The sequence below is a fragment of the Centruroides sculpturatus genome, unplaced genomic scaffold (assembly GCF_000671375.1).
Source record: "Centruroides sculpturatus isolate CEXI.00-Female unplaced genomic scaffold, Cexi_2.0 scaffold388, whole genome shotgun sequence".
In the NCBI taxonomy this organism is placed as follows: Eukaryota; Metazoa; Arthropoda; class Arachnida; order Scorpiones; family Buthidae; genus Centruroides; species Centruroides sculpturatus.
Window position 1 is genome coordinate 309289 of NW_019384674.1, and position 9945 is coordinate 319233.

At 22.9% G+C, this 9945-nt stretch overlaps 1 protein-coding gene and 1 long non-coding RNA gene across 3 annotated transcripts in view; both read right to left on the bottom strand.

Annotated features, from left to right (window-relative positions):
* Window positions 1-5568, bottom strand: part of LOC111626778 (patched domain-containing protein 3-like) — a 17007-nt gene extending 11439 nt beyond the window's left edge. Inside the window, exon 1 of one of the 2 annotated variants that reach the window (XM_023370280.1) lies at window positions 5546-5568. The gene's annotated coding sequence lies outside the window, so the exon portion shown is untranslated. Of the gene's footprint in view, window positions 1-39; window positions 203-5545 lie in introns of those variants that run through there. The other variant, XM_023370282.1, reaches the window with a different exon arrangement.
* A 675-nt stretch (window positions 5569-6243) lies between these two features.
* Window positions 6244-8763, bottom strand: LOC111626780. The gene is made up of 3 exons (XR_002756929.1): window positions 8528-8763; window positions 7879-8010; window positions 6244-6407 (listed from the first exon to the last, which is right to left on the bottom strand). It is a non-coding gene; the product is annotated as an uncharacterized LOC111626780 (long non-coding RNA).
* Window positions 8764-9945: the final 1182 nt, after the last annotated feature.

Sequence of the window (9945 nt, forward strand, 5' to 3'; positions counted from 1 at the left end):
GCTTTTAATTCATGTAATTTTTTTTTATAAATAACTTACGTTATTTGCTTGACATTCTGCTAGTTACATTAAGAATAAACAAGAGTCATCTTTGTTGAAAGGTTGATATTATACACGTATAAATGTCACTTAAATGAAGTACATTCAATATTATATCTGTCAACTGACTCACGTTCTTTTACAATACATTCAACAAAACATATATTCTCTACAGATATTATGATATTAATTAATGACACTTTCGCAATTTTTATTATGAATAAGAAAATAAAAAATAAATGAAATATTAATGGCAAAAAATATGTATATATATATATGAAACACTTGAATTTAAATTATACGATACAGACTTTTTGTTTTTAATTTTTTAACGATATATTGTATTTAATTAATACGTTACGTAGAATGATACAAGAGTCGTACATAACAAGAAATAAATAAATACTAAATAAATAAAAATAAATAACAATATAAAAAAAATTAATAAATAAATGGTAGCATAATGCTTACAATCTATAATCTACAATCAATTTATAATCTTTACAAAATATAAGTTAGATTTTATCAATTTTATAATTATTTTATCATCAAAATATAAAATAGCACACGACCTTAATAATAATAATAAAAAAATTTAGTAAGATATGATATACGAAAGAGAAAATAGTAATGAAAATGTAAACAAATAATAACAATAAGGACAAACATTAAAATGAAAACCATATTAAAAGTTTGTTTATTTTAGCCTACCATTGTTGTGTTTATCATGGTGTCAAGAAGATGAAATCAGGGAGGTGTAAGGTATTTAAGTATCATGTCAACACAAATATTCCGCAGGGTCCTAGAGATGTAACTTTGAAAAGCTTGATTCATATCGGTAAAAGTATTTAGCAGTTAATAGGGGATTAAATCAGAAAAGAGGTGACGTTTCGAGGTTTTTTTTTTGTAGCCCATATTTTTCCCGTGGTCCTAAAGAGTAATTGTAAAAAAGTTGGTACGAATTGGTCAAAAGGTTTAGAAGTTTATGAAGAACAAGCGGGCAGACTATGTATACATAAGGACAATGACATTTTTTGCTGGCTTATAGCCAAGAGGGATTACTTTTATTAATTAAGAAAGTTTTTTTGAAGAAAAATTAATAAAATTTATATACTTTATGAGTTATCCTATGATACGAAACGAAAATTTGATCAAGAAATTAAAATGTCAAATTTTACACTTTTAAATTAAATTTAAACTAAATTCTTAATTTTCAGCTATATTAGTGTATTAATAACAATTTCCAATTAAAGGGTTGAGTATAATAGACTAATGGTTAGAAACATTTTCATAAATCTTCTTTTCTGTTGGTTTATAACGTATGTTACATCTTCAAATATTATAAACTTGATACAATTTACGAGAATTTTTGAAATTTTTAATGGTACAATATATCAAAATGCAATTAAATCCAAACTTATAATTTTGAATGATTTCGAATTTCATTTAAAAAACATCTCTTTCAGAGTTAAATATATGCAAAACTAATAAATAATATTTTATTTAATTATGTATTTTATAAATGAATATATAATTATGAAATTGTAAGGTGTTTAGTTATATATAAATATCGTTTTAAAGCATATATATTCATATTTTTTACGTATCTTAAGTTTTAGTTTTTCCTTGTTAATAAAATAAATTTATTCAAGCTTATAGTGCTAGGTAATAGATGAGACTGTTTTATCTATTTATAACTTATGTTTGTAAATGTAGAATTTTATATACTGTATTTATTTTAATAGTTTTAAAACATGCTTACAACAAAATATTTATATTAAATTTAAAAACTATTTATTGAATTTTTGGAAAATATATATATATAAGCTCTTTAAGTCATTATTATACAACAAGATATAATTACTACCTGTGGTACCAAGCTATACTCATGAAAAACCCTTAAAAGGACAGCATTTGCGCCCTGTTCAGTCTCTAAACTACTCCTATTGTCTGTAGGAAATATCGTATAATAAAAGAAAAGATGATAGATAATATCTTTGGTGATTGTAATTGGTAAAGATGGATTAAATGTTAAAGATGCTAGGCAACAGCTGTTCTTAAATTACAGCTGAGTGCACTAGGATATAGAAGTAATGGGGATACTTAAAAAGAACTTTACGATTCCAAGTTACCACTATTAAAAAATAACGTCTATAATAATCAGTATCGACAAGAATATCGAGGATAATGGGTATATAACGTTAAAACTATATTCTATTTATCGTTGAAAATTTTATCCCTGGAAAACTTGTCTTAAATACACAGCTTCTGACTGCACCCATATATCCAGAAGTGTAGCAAAAAGCTTTAACACGACATATAAACGGTTTCAGGGAGTTGTATTACAAATATAGATTAATATGCTTCTTTCCTATGTATTAAAGTTATTGTTTTATGTAAATAAAGAGAATTTGTGTATGGTATCTTCTGTTTAAACCTTTATTTAAAATAATATAGACTACATAATACAGTTTGCAAAAGTTTCAGTATGTACAGTACAGTACTATGAAAGCACTTTAATGCTGTTACTTTCTATCGAAAATTTCTGAAATTTTACAAGGAGCTTTATGTATTAGGGGCATTGATGCTACTGAATTTTGGTGGTTAAAGGTCTGCGGGATTGGGAGATAATAGAGGTCGTGTATAGCTCCAGTAGGGTGGAACTTGATGACGATTTTACTCTTTATTAGCATTCGCAATTTTTTTTTTTTTTTTATAAAACTCATCTATACCCTCAAAATTAAGATTTTTGACATTTTATAATAGTTAAAAATATAAGAAATTTTAATCTTTATTCTTTTAACTCTGTTTGCAGAACACCTGTGCCATCATCGCGGATCGCAGGTGGTCCGCGGATTACAGCTTGAGAAACTTTAATCTATGCTAATATTTTTGAAAAGTCACAAAAAGTTTCTGCAAAATTATTTCACAGAAAATCATACTAATCAATGCATATTAACATACATAATCTATAAACACTTTTTAATCTAAGACATTTAATTAATAATTCGAACGATATAATTAATAAAACTCCTAAAATAAATTATGCTAATTATCAAGCCATATAAAGTTAGATTATGTATTTATAATTGAGTAATTTAATTATATTATTATTTATTTACATATATAGAAATATTTAAATAAAATATTTAAAAATATTTCAATTGAAAAACATATTTTCTCAATTTTTCCTGAAATATATTTATTTTTAAACTTTAAATTTTAAAATTATTTTTGCAATACAAAGAAAAATAATTACAATAATTTCAACGTAATATTACAAAACCACAATAGAAGACTTTCAATATAATAGAACGTAATGGTTTAATTTTATAAGCATTAAAAGTTAAATGTAAATTCCTACAAAAAAAAAAGGAAAAAAGTAAAAATAATAATTTGAGAAAAGAGCGTGAATAATTTATTTATGTTTATAATTAAATTTGAATATATATTTATTTATTCATCAAATATATACATTACAAATTCAAAATATAAGCTTAAGTATTTAATGTAAACAATGAATAATTTAATTCACGAATTATTAGATATTAACTGCAACAAAACATATTTTCTCAATGGTGTATATCCTAGAAAAATAAAAAAATAAATAAAAAAAATGCTTTGCAAATCCGAAAACAAATTTTTCGTCATTTTTCATACTTAAGCACAATAGGCACAATGTCACGATTTTATTGTTTATAGTAAGAACAATAGATTATTTTGGAATTCATCTCTTTGACGTCATACTAGAAGCAATTTATAATACTGAAAATATATCAATAAAAACTTAAGAAACGTGACATTTGTTTTCAGTTTTTCATATGAAAATTCTTTTAATTAATGCTATTAAAGCATGTATCGAAAATTTATATTATTTTTTTTATTTTTAAAAATAATTTTTAAATAGAGATAAATTTTAATTTTTTTTTTTCGATTGATTTATGCAATATTAGCACGTGTACAAAATGATGAATTTTTAGTTTTTCTACGATAGGCGTAATAAAAATTATTTTCTTCGTATTTTCCCTTCTATATTAATCTAAATAATGTGAGACAATTTCGCAATTTTCATACTAAAAAGTTGGAATTTTGTACGTGTGTTTTTAATAGATCGATTCAAGTTCATTTCAGAACAAATGTTTTGAATTATGTAAATCAATTAACCACAAATGTAAATTTTATTATAAATAAATTACAATAATTAAATCATTTTATCCTGCCATAAACTTCCCGAGTCATGATCCCACTGCAAATTTTCAATTGGGTTTAGTTTATTTATATATTATTTTCTAAAGTTAAGTCACTGAACATTGGAAGTTTGTTGCGGTTAAGCGACTCACCACACGATTTAGTCACCTGGAGTTTTCCGTGTTTTCTTTGCATATCTAACACCTAAATGTAGCAAATTTCCCATAGAAAATTTTAGAAGGAGTAATTCCCTTTTATCAGATCAGTAAAATGTTGTGTTGCTTTATTCAATCGACTTATTTACTTATTCCCAAAAGTTTGATAATTTTCTTCATATCGACGTCTATTTAAAAATACTAAATTAACTGTTAAATTTAAATTTAAAATGCTCTCCATACCATAAGCGATCTATCAAATTGACGATTGTAAAATAATCTTGGCCCCTTTCTAATATCATGACACTATAATAATTCCACTAATTTCGTCATTAAAATTGACTTAAAGCCATTCATGTTTCCATAACATATGTTATTTTTCCCCATTCTAATCTCGCTAATCTTCCTAATACAATATTTAGATTTGCTTTTAATCTTCTGTGGATCATGTCTTTTTTGTTCTTCATATTCCAGGTATTTCTAAATGTATCGAATTGATGAAACTGTAAGTTTTAATAAATCTATTATCTTGATATAACGTTGTCTTTGGACATCCACACTGATAACGGCTGAAAATTATCTGTATGAGCGATAATTTTGTAAATTCCAGATGCAGTTCGTCTTTAAATTTTCACAATATCTTAGGACGTAAATTAATGATTTCTTTTTAATTTAAAGAACAAAAATATCTTCAGTACATTCGTTGTAACTATGTATAAATAATTTTAAAAGTATAATTTCACCTAAACTTTTGAGACAAATCCTTTTTTCTATCTATTTTTCTTTTCTTAATCTAATCAAATATAAAGAATTTGTTGCAAATTATATTGCTAATGACATCTATACTTTTTTTTTTATAAATAGAAAATAGGTCTAGTACATGAACCTACTGTACTTTGCCCTCCATAAAACAATGAATGACATAATTAACACAATAATAAATAATCAATGGAACAAATACATTTAAACAATGGAAGTTTTGACTACTTTCATTTTCAATTTTTTTTTTCCCTACCGTTATGATTAAGGAAGTGTTATTGCTTTTTCGGCAATTAAGTAATATGTATCCAGTGTTTCGTCAGTTTAACTTGCGATTTTTTTATGTGTGTTTTATTTGTTTTACTTTATTTGGAAGTATGACTAAATTATTAAATAAAACTTACTTGCATATATATAAACAGGAAATAAAATTTATTTCTTCAAAATATTCTCCTTGAAAAACTGCAATAAAAAAATTAAATTTTAGAATGCATCATCAATATAAACCTGTATTAAAAATTAGTTAAATCACGTTTAATTCTAAGATAAAGCTTAATTTTTTTTTTTTACTTAAATCATATAATAAATAAATTTATGGTTAAGATTTCAAATTTAATTATATTAAATTTTATTACTTAATATAAGAATTTATTCTTAAAAAAATTATGACAATACATAAAAGCATCATATATCAAATAATCATTTAAACAATAGAGATAAATTTAGGATTAGAAAATGGCATATATGATTAATAACTTATAATAAGAGATACAATGGCATAACTTTCATGAAAAATATTTATAATAATGAATTATTGTTTATAGTTATACTAAATTTAGAACGATTATTATAAAATATTACGTAAATTTATGTTTTGAAAGTGACATTAAGCAAAAATAATATTTATATACATGAAAATTCTGAAAACGTAAGATTACAATAGGGATATTTTTAGATTACGAAAATCATAATTTCAGTAACTCTAACAACAATAAAAAAAAAACTAAAAGAAAGTATAAGTTATTACATAAAATATTTTAATTAATTTTTATAACTTTTTTACATAATGGAATCATTACAATTTTAAAGTAATTACAATCACTAACGCCCACGTATCGTATTTATAGGGTGTATAGAAGTAAATGACACTTCATTAAAGAAATCTGAGTATGATTTCACATCGAATTTTTATCACTTCCGTATTTGATTGAGGATAATTTTCTTTCATTGTAAACTTATATCCTTTTTTTTTCCTTGTAGATAATTCTAAATAAAAACACAATTTATAAATTGCTTCTTATTCTATTAATAATATTCAAATATTAATTAAAAATATCAAAAATTAATAAATAAAAAATATATAGAAATCTATATTATGTATAACTAATTTGTTAAGTTTAACGGCCTGATAGGTCCTATATTAATATATATTTATATGTTATATGTAATTTATATTAATTAAATAATGTCATGCATTTAAAAGTGTTTTTATATATACTTAATTCTTTATCTGATCCCGATTATCTGTCCATTAATGAAATTAAATTACTTTTTTTTTTTTCCTTAATCTGGTGCATGCCTTAACCTAAACTTGTTTATTGTTTGTATCAATTTAAACCAGATTTAAATCATTTAATTAATATTTTAAAATTTTATAATTAATTTCTTACTTTATTTTAACTTTTAATTTTTTATAATAGTAAAAATAATAATAAAAAAATACTTGAAAAAAGTAAATTGTATAATTTTGAAATGAAGTAGCAATCGTGTTTTACTAACTCGATAAAAAGTAAATATCTATTAAACAATTATATTTTTAATTTTTTTAAAAACAATTAGTAATTTGTTCCCTTAACCCAAATTTAATACATTTTTATATATATATATAGGCCTATATATAATTACAAAGAAATTATACCAGTATTTTAATGTATATAACCCTGTTATTTGATAACATATATGTGTAATTATTTAAATATTTTATTTTATAAATAATTTGTATGATAATCTTTTAATCATTTAATACGATTACTTTAGCATAATTAATCACTTTTTTTTATAAAAATTGTACAGAAATATATAAAATTTCATTATAGATTTTAATTTACTAATTCAACGAGTAGAATTTTTAAATAAAAATTTACATATTTTCAGTTGTTATCACCTATTTAATAACATATATAGTTTAATNAAGACCAGGAAATCAGATATTAGAGAGGTTGCGGCCGAAGTTTTCATCTCTAAAACGTGAACGTCGAACGTCAAGCGCCGCTTACAAGATAGTGGCGCTCGACGTTCGACGTTCACGTTTTAGAGATGAAAACTTTGGCCGCAATCTCTCTAATAATTATACATATTTTAAATTTGCATAAAGATAATTTTTCCTATTAATAAATTCGATATACTAAATATTAATTTTCTCATATTTCTTTATTAATTTCTTTATAAAAATTTAATATAAACATAAGAATATCAATTGTTAATTTACATTGTATTATTACTATTAATATGTAAAGGGAAATTTTCTACATTAATTTGAATTAAAGAACCTGATTAAACAATACGAGATAACATTAATTTAATTTAATAAAACGGTAAAGGTGTTAGGAAAGGAAAAAAAAAAAATTAGTTTCTGATTTCGTTCCCACTGAGAAATTTAAATTTAAAATATATAATTCGGAAATATCCCACTGTTTAATTTCTTAATAAATATAACTTGATATGATAATCTACTTACTTATGTTTAAACCGGATTGCGACCGTCGAACGTCCTTCCGATGCGAGAACTGTTGCCTGATAGAGTACTACGACACTTTCATACTGTAAAACCTTGAAATTCGAGATGATCCTTGACCAGTTAAGACAGAATCTGTATAAATATATTGAAATTTCATTGGTATATCCTAATTCCATTAATGGTTAATTTAGTTTATAAATATGGGGAAAATATTAAAGAAATAAGGTTAAATATATGTCTTTATATATTATTAAATGTGTATTCATTTTATTTTTTTATAAATTCGGCCAAGTTAATACGGAAATAGCTCTCGAATTGATGAAACTTCAACTCGTCTCATCCTTAAATGCAATTTTACTCTTTTCCTTTTTATTAAACTTTAATAATATTCAGACTTTTATAATGTATTTGAGCTTGTATAAAAAATATAATATATATTTAAATATAAAATTTAAATTGTATTTAACATTTAAAACAGAAGAGCATTTCTTGAATAATTTATAAACCTGTTTTAAACTAAAAATTCGTATTAATTGTGAAATCTTAATTTTTAAAATTAGTAGTTTATTTAATGCAAAATATTCTTGGAGAATTGCTATTTTAGTCATCCTAAGAAATTTAGTAATAAAAAAAATTTTATATGACTTACCTCCAAAACTTATCATTTTAACCGCTTTCCAGAATAATAATTTCTCCTTTTTTTTAAAAAAAAAAAAACCTATCCTGATATCTCTATGTAATGTTTCTCTTTAGTACTTGGAACAGCTTTGATATAAAATCCGTTCTGTAACTGCGGCTTAAATAACCTGAATATCATTTAATGAAATATCAAAGATATAGGATATAGAATAGAGAATAGGTCGTGATGTCGTAACTTTCTCAACTAACATTTTTAAACTTCCGTATTAAAATTTTTCGTAATTAAATTTAAAAAAANTATATACTTTATATTAGAAATGTTTAAAATAAATTATACGAAAAACGTTCGATTGTTATAAAAAGTGAATAAGTTTTGCACTTGTAACTTCTCTTTAATTAATAAAATCATTTCATCTCTTAGATATTTCACGAAATATCCTAACCACAATGAAATATATCGATAAGAATATCCGGTTTATCTGGGAATTTCTAATGAGTAAGCTTTAATATATTTAATTATCCTTAAAAAAAAAAAAAGGCCAATTGAAAAAGTCATTTTATAGTTCTAACTAAGAACTATAAAATAATTTTTAAAATAAAATAAATAATATTAAAAAATTAGATTAGAAATAAGACTTTTTAAAATTAAAAAAATATTAACTGTATATACGTTACTCAATAATATTTATTCAGATAATATATCCAGTTTTATAAGGAAACCGGTAAATAACTCACAACAAACTAGTTATATGTAAATCCAAATTTGAATATGACACAACTAGAATTTTCATCAAACGATTTTCCTTAACTGTTTTTTTTTTCCTGACTATTAATAATGACGATTATAACATTAAAAGTAAAACAATATCATGAAATAAATTTAAATAATAATCATGTTTCTTTGTATTTCGCATACAGCATAACAATAATTTCAAGAACTAAATATACTTTTTATAAACATTCAATCAATATTTTTAGATATTATTATTATGTATAACTACAAACATTAAAAAAATAATAAATGTGATATGAATAATAATAATCCATTTGCATTAATTACTTATAAATAAGATAAAGTTTATCTTATGGAATAAAAAGAAGAAAATATTCTCTTTGAACTCATTAAATACTTACGAGTATTTAACGTGAGATTTTCTTCCAAACAGTCTTTGATTTCTCTACTGTTAACACTTTATTAATTTAATTTGCTAATTGAGTCTTATTCTAACTTGAATTCTATCTAGATGAATATTATTTCGTTATTTTAATGAAAATTTAAATACCTGAAAAACTTATAAATGTATAGGCCTATAATTTTATGGATAAATTCACAATGATTTTAAATTTCATTTATGAATATTTTTATGTTTTTGTTTATTTAGAATATCAAAATATATTTTATATACACCACTAATGTTTACTATTATA